We start from the raw sequence: 17739 nt of genomic DNA on the forward strand, positions 1-17739 counted from the left end.
TATAGTAACTGGAGGCAGAATTTTGTTCTCTCTGTAGAATTAAGTACAACTGTAGATTTCCTTTTATTTAATGCAACATTAACATACAGACGTACAGACTCAAATATTAAAACTAAATTACAGGCAACACTTCTCCAATTAGCTCATATAAAAGTAGAATAAATAAGTAAGCCTCTTACTTTCCAGTTAAAGAGACCAGCAACATTTCTAAAACTACAAGAAAATGCAGAGATGTTAAGAAAAATAAAAAAATATTTCTCCCGCAACAGAAAGTTTCCAGGAATCTCAAAAATTTGAAGTCCAGTCATGGACTTCTTTTGTAGGCTGTTCTTGCTTTGTCTTTAATACTGGTGTGCTGTTACTAATAAAATAGCTAAAAGGTGTCCTGCAGTTAGGGCTGAGGACTAGTTACTATTTTCTGGAAGTAAGCTGCAACTGAAAATGTCAGCCTTCAAAGTAAATCTGCCCAGCTCGAGTCTCTTCCCAGAGTAAATCTATTACACGTCAGTAAATAGATGAGATATAAATAAAGTAGCAGCTCTGCAGAGTGTAAATCAGGCATTGCCACCACATTAAGAGGCTTATGGCAATGTTACTTAGCAGTATTTGTTTTAAAGTCTCAGCAGGCTTGTCCTGCTGAATGTTTTGTGTAAAACCATCTGCCCAACACACAGAATCGATCTCAGAGTGTGTCCTGCTTAGTTTGTAAATTTACCTACTGTGACTAAGTACATAACTCATTATTAAAAACAGTCAGACCTGGTCTTTCCTGAGGGTAAACTAATGTTTCTCATCATCCTTAAAAAAACAACACACAACATGAGATAAGGAATCAGCAAAGCATTTAAATAAGAGCTGTCATTTGAAAGACTGACTCCTGTGGCCTGAATCAACATGCAAACGTGGACTCCCAATCATCTTCAGAAGATAATTATTATTCATAATTGGCACTTTAAAGCATTTTCTCAGAGCTGTGCAAATATTGACTAATTAGCCACACCAGAATCCTGTGGGGTAGGCCAGCAGGTACCCTAATCCTCTTTTTATCTGAGTGAATTGCTGGGGAATAAAACCCCAACTCTCACCTGCTGCAGGGGATGAGAAGAGGGGGAGGTTTCCAGCCCCATTCCCTTCACCCAGCTCATCCTGCTCCCACCATGGACATCTTTCCTCATCTAGAGAGGGGATGAGATGAGCTCTATACTGGCAGACCTCTGGAAATAGTGGACAAACCTCAGTTCATTAGCTAAAGTCCTGTCAAGCAAAAGGTCTAGATATTCAAATGTCAAAACAAAGCCTGAGGATTTGATACAAGTACATGCAGTATTTATATGAGGATGGTAGCCTCTTCCTCTGCTGAGGAACACCTAAACAATGATGGACTGCACAATTAGGGCTTATTCCTGGAAATAAAATATTACACTGGTACTTGTAACTAAATAGTAGGAAAAGAGCTCTGTATGTATGGAGTAAGACACTTTACTTAAAATTCAGAGAAATCTTGTTATTCACATTCAGCCAAGATTAGGCTGAAGAAAGTGTGGTGTCCTGTTAGAGCCTCCAAGAGGCTCTGCCTTCACCATGCAATAAAATGCACCAGGCAAAAAATATCTTCAAGATGGGTCTAAAAATGGACTGAAGATCCTTGGAGGCCACAGCAGCTAGAAATGAATACTGAATACATCCTCTATTAAATCCAGCTCTTTAATTAAATTGCCTGTAGGAAAGCAACGATTAGTCCTTAGTGTCTCAGGTTTTCTGGTTTAAACCAGCAAACACTAATGATGGCTTTATTCTAGAGCTTTGTTAGGAATCACCACATTCAGGGGCACAAACAGGTCTTTTCCAAATAACTGTATTATTACAAGCTAACAATGTACACAAGATATGCAACAAGAACCACTTTTATTTGGTGTAATCCTGCTTTGTCTATTGAAATAATTGGTCATATGTTGTGTCTAATTTCAGCTACAATCTCTTCAGGGCAAAGATTGTGTCCCTGTGGTTTTGTAAAGCCTCATTCACAGTTATAATGGTGTATAAATTAAATAAATAATGAGAAATTATGAACTGTGGGAATTTATTCAGCATTTATCAGGAATTCACAAGTAAGGATTGACATTTTTTTAATGAATTTTTAAAAAAAGGTCTTCCAGAGATCTGGTTCTCTCCTCTGTTTTAGAAATTGGGAGATGCCTTTCAACTGCAGCAACTACTTAGGTAAGAATAATAACAGGAAAAAACAGATTAGTGTGGTGACTGGTTGAATAATAAACACAGGGTTATTCCACTCTGAAGCTAATTCTTCTACATGGTTCATGCATAACAGCTTCTGAGACAAGCAGGTTTTCATCCATGGTAAAGAGCATTAAGATGATGGTATTTTAACTACTGCATTAATTATCTACTCTGAGCAAGGCCAGACAAAACAAATAGTAGGAATATAACAGAACTGGATGCCTTAGTGAGCAAAATTCATTTAAAAATGCCCAAACCAGAAGAGTACAGATTAGGTGGCTTTGGCTGCAATATGCTAAAAAAGGTTTCTGTGCTCAGAAGGTTTGGAGAATCGTGGAACAGTTCAACAAAAATATTTAATATCTTCTACATTTGGCACTCCTAGCCACTCATCCCACATGAGTCCCCTAAATGGGGACTCTGCTGGAGTGCTGGAGCAGAGGCTGGGGGGGTCACGGCCACAGAAAGAAACACACTCTCGGCAGTAACAAGCCAGTCTTAAGCCAAAGCAAGTCTGTGCTAAAGCTCTGTATGCTATACCGCTTTCGTGTGTGTGTGTGTGTGTGTGTGTGTGTGTGTGTGTGCACTCACTTTTTTTTTCCCTTTCAGGAGGAAGAGAAGGGGGTGGGAAGCAAGAATTTTTATCTCAATAAAGAAGTAAGTTCATGCAAAGAAGCATTCAGCTTGCTCTGAGGATTCAATGAGCAGCTCAAAGGATCTCAGGAGTCTGCTGGGCTCCCACACCTGGATCTGACAAGTTAGTGGGAACACAGGGTGACTTGGGTCTGTAAGAATAAAAGGCAAACACTAGAGTGAGTGCCTCTTTCCAGGTACCAAATGTACATCTACAATATGTAAAACACAGCAATAAAGTAAAATAAGTCAGCTGTGCTATTAGAAATGATAATTGTTCTGGCTGGCCTTATGCCCTGAGACCTGCAACTTCACAAGCCTGTAAGGTGAGAGGTCTGGTCCCCACAGCCTGAACATGTAATTGCAGATGGACCTGCCCCATCCTTCAAGATGCCAACCCAGACTCGTCAAATACCTAATTTTTCTCATTTTTCTTTTTGGTTAACAGAACTAAAACCTGCAAAGGGAACAGCATGTGAAGCCAATTCTGTACACTAAGATGGAAAATGCACTGATTTGCACAGAGTTAATAACATGCCCTAAAATGGCCATTCACCCTCAAAAGACATTAGCATGTAATAGCAGCTGCTTATCCTCTGAGTGCAGGCGAAAGAGGTGCTGAGAGGCTTTGTCCTAGAATTACATGTCATTGGTTTAAACATGATGTGTGGAAATTATTTTAATTGCCCATATTAGTCCAGAGCTGAAATGGTCTGGTATTGTTAGGAGTGGTGCAAATGTCTTTCTCTGGTCAGAGTGTTGTTTGAGAAGAGCATGTACTTACCTGAATGTCTAGAAAGCCTCACCATAACATGAAACTAAAAAACAAAAAAAAATCACCCCAATAAAATAACTTTGAAAAATATTAGATAGTTAATGATGTTTTTTGACTGTCTTACATATAAAGATCCAATTTCTTGCAAGTATGAGCACCGAAAGAGCAAGAACTGTTATTTTTGAGATAAATGTTACAGTTCAAATGTCACAGACTATATTACAGATATTCACAATTGGCTCTGAGATTTAGGAAAAAAACCCAACTTACACTGCTGTATGAAGGTTGGCAGTGATCACAGTGCTAATGACCATGAGAGAAATACGAGATTTTTTTTGTAAGCATTGTTATCTAGTGGCCCTGAGTGCTAATGAAAACAAGGACTATAATGCCTGCTTTAATGGGGTTTGTCTCAGTAATGCTCCTAAATGGAATCAACTATATTAAATCCAGACAAGCTACCAAGAGAGACAAATGGCAAAACAATACACAGTAAACATAAAGATTCTTTAATCTGTTATTAACTGAGTTACCATCCATGACAGTCACAGTTAACTGTGGTTTTGTAATCCATTTGCTGAATTGTACAACTAGAATAGAAATGTTGTTGTCCTTCTGTTTAAAACAACAGACTAAATGAGGCCCAAATCAACCCACAAAATGTCCTAGCAAAGACTATATGTAGACAGGCTGCATGTCCATTTTCTTCTTTAAAATTCAAGAAAGGAGCTCCTCTGGAGCTTTTTCTCAAAGTAGAAGGAATCTGATCCCACTGAGGTAGAGGTAGTCCTGCACATAAGCTGAGCCTCTGTGCACCACAAGAAGGATGCCCTGGGAAGACAAACGGCCCCACACTGTCCCTCACTGACCCAGTGCTGCAGGGACAGACACTAACTGATACCCACAGGCTTTGGGTCATCCTCCTAATGTTACAGGAAGAGGCACTGAATGCCTCTGAATGCCAGGAAGATGAATTCATCGCCATCCTCCTCCTCCTCCTCTGCCTTGTTCCTTTGGCCTTGCTCATCCCTCTTCCTCTGCATATGCTGACCAAATGCACAGACGTAGAATTTCTTCAGCTTGATACCTCAGAGGATCAGGCACATTTGACTTCCTCAAAAGCAAGTAAATAGGTTTTCTGATGCATCTATTTTGCTGTATTTCTCACACTGCGATGGGAGGATGCATAGCAGCTGAGGGAGAAGGCAGACTGTAGCATTTTGGGCAGATCCTTCAGGAAGAGGTGACAATTTACTGGTAAAACGACAGCCAAGGTACAGAGGCAGTGATACTTCTATGTTCATTTAGATGCAAGAGTGAAATATTTCCAGGGGCCCAGTTTTAAAAGGATGGATTAGGCCTTTGTTCGTGGGGTACACAAAATGTAAGATCATGCATCTTATCTTGAAGAAATTTTCAATAAAGGTCTTTACAAAACTGAAGCTGTAACTTAGGGAACATAAAATTCATTCTGTAATTAATGAGTTCCCCCCAGTATTACAGAGAAAAAATTCCTCTGGTTTTATTGCTTTTGTAAAATGCTTGTTCTCCAGCTCTGAAGGGACTGTGAAAGGTCAGAGGTGTTGAATATACATGATTTATAAAGTCCTCTGGGACGAGATGTGCCGTGTAAATTAAAAAAAAATTATTAGAGCATACTCTCTTTAATTCACATTCACTGAAATGGAATTGGCTGTGCCACAAGAGCAAAACTAAGAACCCGAGTCAGTCTGATGACAGCAGATTGTCCAAGGCTACTGACAGTCCAAACAGCAGAAGGATAAATTCATTTCACAGACATATTTACCTAATGCTGAAAGTTACTGCTATTCATCTGGAGCTGGTTAAATGTAGATATGAATGTGAAGACTGTGTTACATAGAAATGACTGAACAGGCAAAGATGGTGGACTGCTCTGTCCCATGATGAAAGAGGGGCTTCTGAAAAAGCTGCAGGCACAGGAGCAGCCCGTGTAGCCCATCCACCTTCTGCAGAAACTGCCTTACACAAGGCTGTTCTCAAGTGTATGCCAGAGATGCCTGGGATGCCATGGTCCTCATGTGCTTTGTAAAGTCACACTCAGATGGCACTTCCAGCCTCAAAATATGCATCCTATTTACCCCTGGCTTTGATAGAGCCTTCCAAGTTTTCTTTGCAGATTTCAACCTTGATATTTGTACACCTCCAGTTGAAAGAGGCTTCCTAAAAAACAGTCTCTCAGAGAACTGGGTTGGAATGAGCTGAACTGGACAAGCAGTCCCATTCCCTCTCAGGGAAGCAAAAATTACACTTTCAACCCACTTTTTGGGATTGATTCCAGTTTCTCTTTTTCTTCTGTTCACAATAGCCTATACTTTAACACTGCAATAAATAATCAGTTTGAAGTAGATTTCAAAATATTTTAACAGCTGGAGCAATGACATTCTTACTTGACTTTACTGTAAATGGAAAAATTCCCATTCCCCCCCTCAAAGACAGAGATTGCAGATCATATTCTGAATTCTTTTCAAAACTTTGGCCAAAAGATATCACCAGCACAGTCTGTTCCTCTTCACATTATTATTCCCACTCTCACAGATTCTTTTATCTAACTCCCTTCCGCCCCGAAGTTTACAATCTCCTTCCAAAATTTTTTCAGCTGCACTTCCCTTCTCTTAAATTCCCTCTCTCTCATCAGCTTTCAAATAATATGACTTTATTTCAAAAAGATGATGCCGTGAATTCAGCACTACCGAGCAATCTGTTCCTACCTTTTTCCCTGCGCTAAAACACAGGATTTAATTTTAAATACTTTTTTTTTAAAGGCAGAACACAGCCCTTCAGCAAAAGTATATGAACTTCCTGCCCACAACGGAAAAAAAAATGAAGTTCTTACTTTTAAATGTATTAATGCTTTCCCATAAAAATTGATACATCTGTCTGGGAGATAAAGGAGATTTGGATTATCTGTATTGAACAGAATAATTAAAAGAAGTTATTGCACAAAATGATTAGATTTTCTAGCAACGCAAGTTTGATTCTGTGATAATGTTATTCTCATTTATGCAGAACACTTTTCATCCACACAAGAGGGGCTCTTAATTTCCTCTGTACTGTAAAAATCCATTGTATTTTCACTGATGACGTTTAATATTTGATTTCTTCTACTTTCTTTAGATAATTAAATAGATAGATTTGTTCATTTGGCTATAGCTAAATTGCTGTAGTAGTGGCAGACAATGACACTTTTAAGGCTACGCTATACATGATTAATCTTTGCTCCAACCAAGAGCCTTTATTGTCTGGGGCTACCCTTCCTGTTTGTCTTTTCCTTGTGTTTTCAGTTCTCCTTTCCTATCAAGGAGAACAACAAAAATCTTATGGGTTTTTAACCTAGGGAATGACATTTTTAGCTTTGAGGCCTATGTGTAACTGTAAATTTCCAGCTGTTATAACAAAGAAACAGCAAATGTGAGGCAGAGGTTAATATATTAACCATTGTTGGTAATACAAGCAAACATCAACCTTAAAAAAATCCCCCAACTATTCCAGTAATGAAAGCTTACTCACTTGGGCTTTTACATGAACCTGTGCCTTCAGAAACAAGATCTAACTAGTTTCTTGCAATCCACGGAGTCTAGACAAATCCTCTGTGTTGTTTCTTCCTCTTCTGACATTAACAATTCAAGGGTTAGAACATACAGCCAAGGAAATCATCTCCAGATGTTTCTTCTGCTTAGCGATCTGATGAATGCCCAAAGACCATTTACTGCACAATGAAGTCAAGTGGAATCTGGGAGGATTCTGGATCCCATGCTTTTTTTCAGGACCAATTTCAGCACCAAAAGTTAAACCATGTGTTTGGTTTCTATCAAGCACCACTTGAACATAAGTCTTCACACACTTATGAAGCCAGTTCAGGCAGAACTGATGAGCAACCACTCTGAGCTCCCTAAGAACTCTGCTTTCCTTTGAATCCACCACTTTGAATCCACTGGCTGAAAAACCACAGCACGGCTGTGAATGCAATAAGGTGCTTCTTACTGAATTGAGTATATTTGTTGCTTCTACCATCTTCTAACCCTTGAAAACTTCTGAATTTACTGTCCTGGCACGGTGAACACAACTCATAGTCAGTGGCATGGAGGAGCATGGACATTCAGAGCATACTTACAAGTTTAGGTTTCCCTCCAGAGAGTCTCCAGCCTTTGTTTAGCTCTCACCATAGCATATCTCCCATCATCTTATCTCTCTCATCTCCCATCATCCTCCCTATAGACCTTGGATCTCCATGAATCCTGAAAAGTCCTTCATTCTAGCATTAATACAGCAGCAACTTCCTAATGCCTTGTGTCAGGCACATTTGTGTTTGTAATTCCTTTCACACTAGGCAATTCATTAAGGGCTCTGTTTTGATTACCAAAATGTGTGAACACAATTTTGTATCTCATCTATACAGGGTCACTCTTATGTCAGCTCATTTCTGACTGTGACAGTCTTTTCCCATCCTAAAGGCAAAACAGTGTTTACATTTGGTTAGCTAAAATATTTACATTACACATTCAAATGATGCATTTTCCCAGTGACAGGGCTCTCCCTGGTATTTCCTCCTGTACCTACTATGCAGCGGAAATGATTAAGATGAATATTCTGGGTGTCTCTAAACAAGCAGATTAAGGAAATATGCAGCACAGCTGTACTATGCTAACACTGCTAGACTTTGTAATATGCATGCAGGCTTGTGAACTGCCTAGCATGAAAGCCTGTCCTTTAGAACCACAGAACAGAAGAAATACACATTTCCTCATCAATTTATTTCAAACAGATTCTTCATTTATTGACAAATTATTTGGCGACTCGGTGCATGAGGCCCTGGGAGAGGAGGTGAAGGGTGCTGTTCATTGATCATTAGTCTGCCTGCGGATAAAAGCCTCGAGTGCACCGTGTCTGCAGGGGAATGGAGGTGATGGGGACTGCTACCCAGACAGAGACAAGAGTAGAAGGAAAGGTGACACTAAAGCTGGCAGGGGAGTGCCACGAAGTGACAGCATTTCTGGGAATCAGAAAACACACTGCACACTCCTGCTTTAATGTAACATTACCAAGTTAGATAAAACACTGAGAGTGATGCTGCACCAAGAGGTCCTCCAGACAGACACAGAGGAAGAGCCTCTTCCCAAAGGGACAGCTTGAGGCTCATAGCAGAGAAACTGAAATTCAACATAATTTAAGACATATCATCATCTACGCTGTAAAGAATTAGTCTTGCTCATTTATTTGTTACTACCAAACAATGGAGTCCCTCTGAGAAGAAATTAGATAGAGTGCAGCATCTTCTCACACAGAAACTCTGTAGCAATGCAAAATTAAGAACTTAAAGAACACATTTAAGGTGTATTCCTTACCTTATAACATCATCCACACAGGTCTTCATACAGGCTCTCCCAGTGAGGAAGCAAAAGCTTCTGGGCTGAAAAAACGATGAAACACTAGTTAAGACATTATCTCAAAACCCCTGCCTGAGCTTATATCCATCCCAAACTCTGCTGCATCTTTTTGTTTACAGAAACATATACAATAGACTGAAGTTGACTTCGTAAGCAAAAGCTATTTATTTAAAATTGACCCTGCCCACTTAGTGTCATATACTCTGAAGGAAATGGGTTGTAAAAGTCTCTGTATAAGTGAGGCATGCAACATCTAGCAAACAAGTATTATTTTGTGATATTATTTTGTGGAGGGCATGTATTTACTCCACTATTTTAAACTAACAGCAAATGAAACTTTGTTTGCCAGTTAAAGCCAATCAGTAGAAGAAAAGTCACAGGCTCTACACCAGTATAAGGCAATGTATTCAAAATAAGAAACAACCAATTTTGATTTAACCTAAAAGCCTGCATGGAGGGAGTGAGCAGGCTCATTACCTGCCTGCCTGGTGCCCAACCAGCCCCATGACCAAGCAGCCTGAGGAGTGTGTAGGGATTAGGGGGCAGGACACTCCTGCAGAAAGGGGATGCCAGAAATCCCTGGGCTGAGGGGGGGCAGGATAAACACAGAATCTGCATTTTGAGCCAGCAGCTTCACAGTTTTAATTCAGCTCTTTGAAACCCGATTTCCTTTAGCCATCCTCGGGAATACAGAGTTTGCAGCTCCCAGCCTTTGGCAGGCCAGCTCACAAAGCCCCGCCGTTTTTGGCAGAGCAATGTCTGGGATGATGGGCAGCGGCTGCCGCTGTCACTAGCAGGATGTTTTCTGGAGTTTCTCCTACAAGGCAATGTGTTTATTCTTTGAAACAGTTGCTCCCTAAAGATTAAAACTGTGCAGAAGCACAAAAGCAGCGTGTGTCCTCTGGGGCTGCTGTGTGCCATCGGGCAAACAGGAGGTACAAGCTGTGTTCTCCCAAATTACACAAATGGGAACAAACGGGGCTGCGCTGGCAGAATCGAGTCAAGTTCCTCAGTACACAACCCACATTCTCCTAATTTTAACCTCTTCTTAGGAAAAAACCTTTCAAACACCAGTTGTGTTATTAAGAGCTCCACATTTAGAGTTGTGTGGGGGGTCTTTAATGCAGCTGAGCCTGTTCACCCCGAAAGCATGTCAGCCTGGGCACAAAAAATGAGCAACAGCCACAAGGTTTGTGGTTTTAATACCATGTTAGTTATCATCCCCAGCTAGCAGTACACACTCTCAAAAACAGACTTATCAACCACAAAAAACAGACAGCAATATGAACAGCAAACACTAGGACAAAATATACCGTTACTTAGAAACTAAAAAAAATAGTCATTTAAAAACCACTAAAATAGGACTGGAGTACTAAGAGCACATGAGAAATACTGGCGCAACAATGAAAAATCTGTTTGGCACAGTCTGTGTAATCACAGTTATTGCAAGGTGGCTGGAAAAATAAATGCAACAATGATTTTTCTTTCTGCTGAGGTATGTGCAACAAATGTTAATATTTTTACCACAGTACAGGATGCATTGTACTCCAGGGAGTACCTTGAGGGGTGAGGAACTGTCTCTGGTAATAAGAAGTATTTACCTTGCCTATATATCAATGTATTTCTATTAGCTGAATTAATTTAATATTGCACATCAATAGTAACTTTTGGCTTAAAAAGTAAGATGGAGAAGGAAACTAAATAGTCTTTTCTTCCTCTGATGGGAACACATATAGATTTCTTATTACTGGTAACGCAAACTAAGCCCACATAAAGGGGAACAGCCAAACTTCAATAACCCTCAGCACAATGCCCCCATGAAGCTTTATTCTCCTGCAGAGTACAGAGGACTTCATAACTTTCCTCCCTGCTGTATCACTCTTATTTTAATAAACAACCAAACAGCAGCAATGGCCACTAACTTATGCTACTCTAAAGATAAAAATATTACCTTCGATTAACAAGGACTCCTCATCCTAGACCCTCTTTGCATTGTGCGGAAGATACCAGGAGAAGCTGTTGGAGCGGAGCTCTGAAACTGCCTCCGGGCATTAAGGCAGCTCCGGGAGCTCCCCACCGTGTCCCGGTGTCCCGCTCACCGACTCCGTGTGCAGGGCGCAGCTCCCACCTTCTCCTGCCAGGCGGGCACAGCCTGCGAACAATGCCGCCTCTGTCAGCCCGCCCAGCGAGCGGTGCCACAAAGACACGCTCATCCGCAGCCCCGGACCTCTCTTTGCTTCTTCTCGGAGCACGGGGTGACGAGAAGGAACGGGAGAGAAATGCCGATGTGTTACGATCAGCCGAGCTCCGCTGTGTCCAGCAGCGAGACAGGGTCAGCGCATGACGGGCACCCGGGCGCCCGGAGAGGAGATGCTATCTGCGCTGGCAACAGCACTCCCTGCCTCGCTTCACACATTTTTGTTTCGGATCCGTGGGTGGTTGCATGAGCAAGCAGCCGGAATAGGGGAGGAGTTAGACAAAACGCAATTTAGGACTTGGAAGCCTTCTCTGCCTTTTCGAGAGGAGGACGAAGAGGCGAAATCGCAGCGCCCAGACAGAGCAACGTGCCCTTCCCACCCCGGCTGCTGCCACCTGCCTCTCCGAACTTGCCGGGAAAGGAAAGCGCCTCTCCCTGCCGGGGCGCGACCCCCGGGCCAGAGCACAGGCACGGCAGCTGCCCTCGACCCCCGGGAACCACACTCCAGAGCCTCTGAGCACGCTGGCTGCTCGCTCCTGCCCCACAGCAGCAGCAGTTTAATTTTCAAGGAGGCACGATGCTTCATGACCCTCATGAGCAACTAGAGGATGAGACAATAAATGACATCCTCAGCATATGTTTACAGCTGTCACTAGGCAGAGGAGGAGACGGCAGCAGCTTAAATCCCAGTTTTCTGCAAAGCTTTCCTCGGAAATCAGAGAGGCAAAGCCAAAAGCCCTTTTAAAATCAGATGTCCATAGTTTTTCTTGTTTTGAAAGGACTATCATGTGCATATAGTTCATGCAACTTCACATTTGTTTTCCTTCCTATGAGAAAATGAGAAGCAATGTCTGGCTCAAGATGAGACAGTGATGATTCCTGCTGAAACCAATGAGAATATTACAGTTTAACTCAAATATTCAGAAGCCAAGCTCTATGATAGGTGTAAGATGTTTCACGCTCCTCCACATTAATTGTAGTTTAGATCTAAAAACATGGCAAGTGAACAGAGCAGTAGGCAACATTGTGTTTTCTTCTTGAAGTAAATACCAAGGGACACACAACCCTTGGGTGCAGCACAGCTATGAACCCACTGCAGTCCCTGATGAACCATCCTTACAGTATTTTCCCATGCAATTAGTATTAATTGGTGACTAGCTGCCAATCTCCCAGAGGCCCTATCTCACCCTTTTTAGCCAGTCCTACAAGATCAGCCTTGAGATGATCATCAGGGCTAGGCAGCCATCCTGCTGCCCCACCTCCCAGGGCTCTTTCTTGCTCTTATATTTTTGGGGACTCTGGCAAGGGTTATACTGAGAAATGAACAATCAAAGATAAGCCTCTTCCAAATTAATATAATTGAGTTTGTAACATGAGACAGCAAAGTAAGAGGGTGACTTCTAGAGGGAATTTATAAGCTTTAAAAAAATGTTGTTTTGAAGCATTTTACTGAAGCTAAACTCCAAAATAATTTTCAGGAAAACTGAGCAGCAATGCTCAGTTCAGTGTAGCAGGCACAGGCCCTGCGAACCTGCCTTGGCGTTCAGAGACAGAATGCTGAGTCAGGATGACTGGACAAAAGGAGCCCCTCTCTCCCGCTCTCGGACCCTTGCTTATCTCTCTGTAAGGCTATAGGTCACTTTCCTTTAACCCTTACCATTGGACAATTCTCAATCCTCCCTAACCCTATATAAACCCCTGTTTCTGCCCGGCTCATTGGAGCCGCTGTCCCTGAGACCCTTCGAGACACCCCGCGAAAGAGCTACGAAGAAGATCAATAAAGACATCGTCTTGGAACCTCACACAGCGCTCTCCTCTCTTTCCTGGTCTTCCGAGTGCCTGCTGCGTGCCCCAGCCAAGCCTAGCAAGCCCAAAGAGCTGAAATCACTCATGAGCTGATAATCACTGAGCTGAAATCACTAAAGGCTTGCTAAGGCATAGGCTAGGGGCACTGCCAGAGCTTGGGCTGATTAGCCCCCCTCAGAGCTATGCTATCCGGCTTTGATGCAGCTCCTGGGTACACCCCGTATCCCAGCCAGCGGCATTAGTTCAGTGTCAGGTTAGAAACAGACCCATAAAGCTCTGCATCTTGCACTCAAAATTAAGCTGATACAGGACAGCTGTGAATGAGCAATCGTCTCTTCTAATTTTATTATTTAATAGCAATTCTTAAGGATTTCCTTTTATCTATCAATAAGATAAAATATGTCTTAAGCATCTTGTCAAATGGACTTAAGCAGGATCAAGAGTGCTTTATTTCAGCAGAGCCTCACAACTCCATGGCAATAAATAAAATCAGATGTTCTTTGACTGAACATTGTAAACAGAGTAGCTTCCAGGGGCATTTTCCCAGTATGAATCTCTTTTTTCAGAATGACGCAAGTATCTCAAAGCTTTAAAAACTGGTGCTGAGGTAGTTATTCAGAGTCAAAATGATGTCTGAAAAGAGAACTGTGCAGGGGTCAGCCTACAAACACCACTCAAGACCTAGTAAAGGATGCAACATCTAATGGTAAAATACATTAGGAAATGCTTGTGGCCAGAAGCAAGCAGAACTACTTCAACTAAAACAGGTCAAGTATAATCGAGAGTAACAGGCCAGCTTTATTTCTTCTCCTTTTTCTGCTTCTCCTAAGTTTCCAGTCCACATAAATCAGTGGTCCTCGCTGTAACTCTTCTCATATCACTTTTGTCTTCTTCTGCACAACACTTAGAAACCACAACATACCATAAATAGGTTCCATATAAATGGTGTATTTTGGCTCAGAGGTAGTTAAGAACACTAAAGATGGTTATTTCTCTTGGAAATCTTGAGCCTGCAGTGGAGGAGCCTGCCTGTGCCATCTCACTTCATCTCTAACAGGTTGTACCTTTACATTTCATGTACTTAGTGTACGTAAACTCCAATGTGAAAGCCAAAACTTAATCTTTACACTGGTCAACAGATGTAGAGAGATTTATCACTTACATTTAAGTTGCTTATATGACATGGTTTATTGAGTTTTTCTTTGGAGATACTTCTCCTTCTGAATCTTTGTGATCCTACTTTATTTTCATTTTTAAAAGACCTTACTGTCTTTTTTTCCCACATCTATGGCAAGTAAAGATCCAGATATCATTTGTCAGGACCCCATTAAAAAATGAATACTTTCAGACTATTCTCACAAGTATTGTAGAAGTACAGAAGACCTCACTTTCACTGGTGTAATTTCCCAGCAATTCCATTACCTTGCAGTATCTCTGGATGTACACCATCAATCTGAGATGGCCCTCACATCTATCTCACACCTGTTTAGCTCTCAAGGTGTATAAAACACAAGGATATTATTCAGGGCAGCCTAGGTGGCAGAAGATTTCTGTCATTCAATGGAGGGATGGATTAAGGAAGCACAGAATAAAAGTTTCAGAGAAGAACTTCTCCATAAAATCATGCAAGAGGAAGGAGCACTGCACACATCCTCTGGCAGAGACAGGAAGGTGCCATATGTGTCTTTGGAGATGTAGAAAAACGATGAGATTTCTTAGTATGATGCTATTCTGAAAAATCTGGTTTGCTTACAGGATTTTAAAACACACACATGTTCAGACTGCCACTTTACAACTACAACTAAGAGAAAGAGGGACTCAACATTCAGTTTTCTGAAAACACAAGGCCAAGAGATTCTTTCTCCAAAGACATATGCCAAGACTTAGTCATGCCACTCTAATACCCTGATAGCAAATTCAATCTTTACAAATACAAAGCAAACATCTTTAAACAAATTATGAACATCTCTGGCCATACAGATAAGACAAACACTTGTAAATTACTTCTCTAAATAGGTGTTATGTCAAATCTCCAGTGAGTCCAGACAGATGTGTTCAGCCTGCATTAGGTGATAATGAAGCCTGAACCCAGGAGATCTCAGTTAAATTTGGATTAGCTGTTGATGAAAACCAACTTGATAACACTGCTTATTCTAGACTTGCCTCAATTACAGTTTTTCCAGTCAAACTTGTCACTGCTATTCCTTCTTTCCAAGAGCATTACTTTTGTGACAGTTTCATTTGTAGTGTTATGTGGCATTGGTACCTGCACCTCATCGGGTCCTTCTACTTGCCTGAGACAAATGCTGGATCATACCAGGTCCTCTCCATCTATGGGAGACCAAACACAAAATTACACTTAACCAAGCATCACCTCTGCCTCTGGCTGGGAGCCTGGCAGAGCTGGGAAGTGCAAATCTCCTACACATGCTGAAGACAAATACACACCAGACTGCCCTCACTGCTAAAAGGTCTGTATTTCATTCTGAGCTACTGATCAAACAGAAGTATTTTACTTGGGCACAGATCATTTGGGTCTACACTCTGTTCTCTGTTAAAAGCTCTTTAACTCTTGACTAACTCAGGTCAAGTGGATTTTTAGCTTGGCATAACTCGCATGTGGCCAAAGCCCCTTCTCAGAGCTGTCAAATCAAAGCCTTACAAAGATCTGACATCTACCAATATAATACTAAGTCCAATCTTCTGTACTAAAAGGATATAAATAATTTTCTTAAATAATTTTTCTTATGGAAGCTGGTTTACAACATTACAGTACTTATGTGATACTACACATTCAGTAAAGTATTTAAGAATAACTGATGTAATTTACAAATTTATTTCTCACCTATCTGATAAGCACTGATACTGGACCTGGAACTTTAACCTCATCTGAAGTGAAAGCATTTGAGCATGGCTCTTTGGTTTCCATTTGTAGTAACCAGAATTTCCAACTGTTTTTTTACCCATGTACTTGATAGATTTGGGCTTGTTTCCTTCTGACAAGACCATTTGGTATTTGTATTCAATCCATTACAGTCACGACTAAATACTTACATATGGCTTCCTAATGTTACTCATTAGGACATAGATGGCTATAAATGTGCTTCCTTCAACTTCAGCTGTCTTTTATTCTCCCCTACAGCTTGCTCATTTTTGTTAAAAATGAAGAAAGGAATCAAATTACTAAGTTTCCATTTTCCACTCTTCCTAATTTTCAAATTTATGCCATTTATAAGGCTCAACTATTCTATGAAAAGACTTTTTACACCATTTAACAGAACCAAAATCTTGAAGGAACAGAGATTTGTTTGTTTGTTTTATCCTCTCCTGCATCCACCCACTCTTCCTATTTTCCACTCTTAATTAAATTTCAGGTCAAAGATCTTTCTAACTCAAGATATCCAAATGTTTTCAGATTTGGCTAAAAAACTGTGCAAATCCATTATCCTATATCATCATATCTAATGAAGAGAAACTCTTATGAATTATTTGAATATATGGACAAGATCTGATTATCTAAATCAAATTGCTAACTCGAATGCGCAAGCCAATATAATCTTTTTAAAAATGTAAAATATGATTAGAGTACACTCAAAATAATTGATCAGACAGTAAGATACTAGTGGGCAGAGGTTCTGGAAATGGAAGTGACACCACTCTAATCAGGAAAACAGCCACAAAAAGATATTTCTCTATTTACAATGGTTTAACTTTGAGATTACAAGTGCAAGAGACAAAAACCATCATCCTCCTGTCATTTGTTGACAGGCTGTGATAGAGAGAAGCTTTGTCACTACTTCATCACCATCCATGACTGCTCTGCATCTCACCTCCAATGGCTGCCTTGCATTCCTGAGTCCTGATCCCTTCAGACCTGTTTGAATTATCCCTGTTTTTCTGCCATGAGCGCTGGTATCCTATTCAGCAAAAGCATATCAGATAAAACTGTTTGTGCTCAGGAAATTGCATTATATGGAAAGTAATTATTAAGATGTTATTTTCTCTGTGCAAGCATTGGCACAAACTATAAAAGTCCTCTTACCACAGCCACTGCCACACAGAAACTGTGGAATCACATTTAAGTATTGCATCGGTGACAAGTGTCCACAGCAATTATTTATTCATAAAACAAGGAACATAAAAACTAAAAAAACCACCCCAAACCCACAAAAACAAACAATCAAAAAAATCCCTCCATTCTTAGAAACCTTTGTTTAACTACAGTGAATTGAGATTGTGGTAATACTCAAAGTTTAATTTCAGGAAAAACAGGATGGGATGTAGACTGTCAGCTAACCGTTCCCGTTCTCTATGATTATCACTGTATCCTTCAGAGTGAAAACTGGTTTAAAAATCAGGAAAAACAAGATAGACGACCTTAGACCCAATCCAAACAACAAGCTGGTTAATTACATCAAACATTTCTTAATGCAACTAAAGCTCTTTGTGCTGTCCTCCTAAGTACCCCCAGGACAGAACAGTGAGCAAGCTGCCCCTGCACCTGCTTCATGGGACACTAGACTGAAAACTGTCAATGTTGCCCAAAGTCTGACCTATGTTTCTGGTATGAAAGAAAAAAATATCCTAAAGGACTTGCTGACCCCTCAGATTCAAACAGCTTTTGAAGCAGGTGAACAGCAGATGGTGTTTCCACCTTCTTTCTG

At 40.8% G+C, this 17739-nt stretch overlaps 1 protein-coding gene across 9 annotated transcripts in view; it reads right to left on the minus strand.

The window, feature by feature from the left end:
• The window catches only part of PAG1 (phosphoprotein membrane anchor with glycosphingolipid microdomains 1), a 114168-nt gene that overhangs the window by 39974 nt on the left and 56455 nt on the right, over positions 1-17739 (minus strand). For 6 of the 9 annotated variants that reach the window (XM_038127727.1, XM_038127728.1, XM_038127729.1 and 3 more), the window contains one exon: positions 9031-9095. The gene's annotated coding sequence lies outside the window, so the exon portion shown is untranslated. Of the gene's footprint in view, positions 1-9030; positions 9096-11023; positions 11470-17739 lie in introns of those variants that run through there. The other 3 variants (XM_038127731.1, XM_038127733.1, XM_038127732.1) reach the window with 1 other exon arrangement.

The sequence above is a fragment of the Motacilla alba genome, chromosome 2, assembly GCF_015832195.1.
Source record: "Motacilla alba alba isolate MOTALB_02 chromosome 2, Motacilla_alba_V1.0_pri, whole genome shotgun sequence".
In the NCBI taxonomy this organism is placed as follows: domain Eukaryota; kingdom Metazoa; phylum Chordata; class Aves; order Passeriformes; family Motacillidae; genus Motacilla; species Motacilla alba.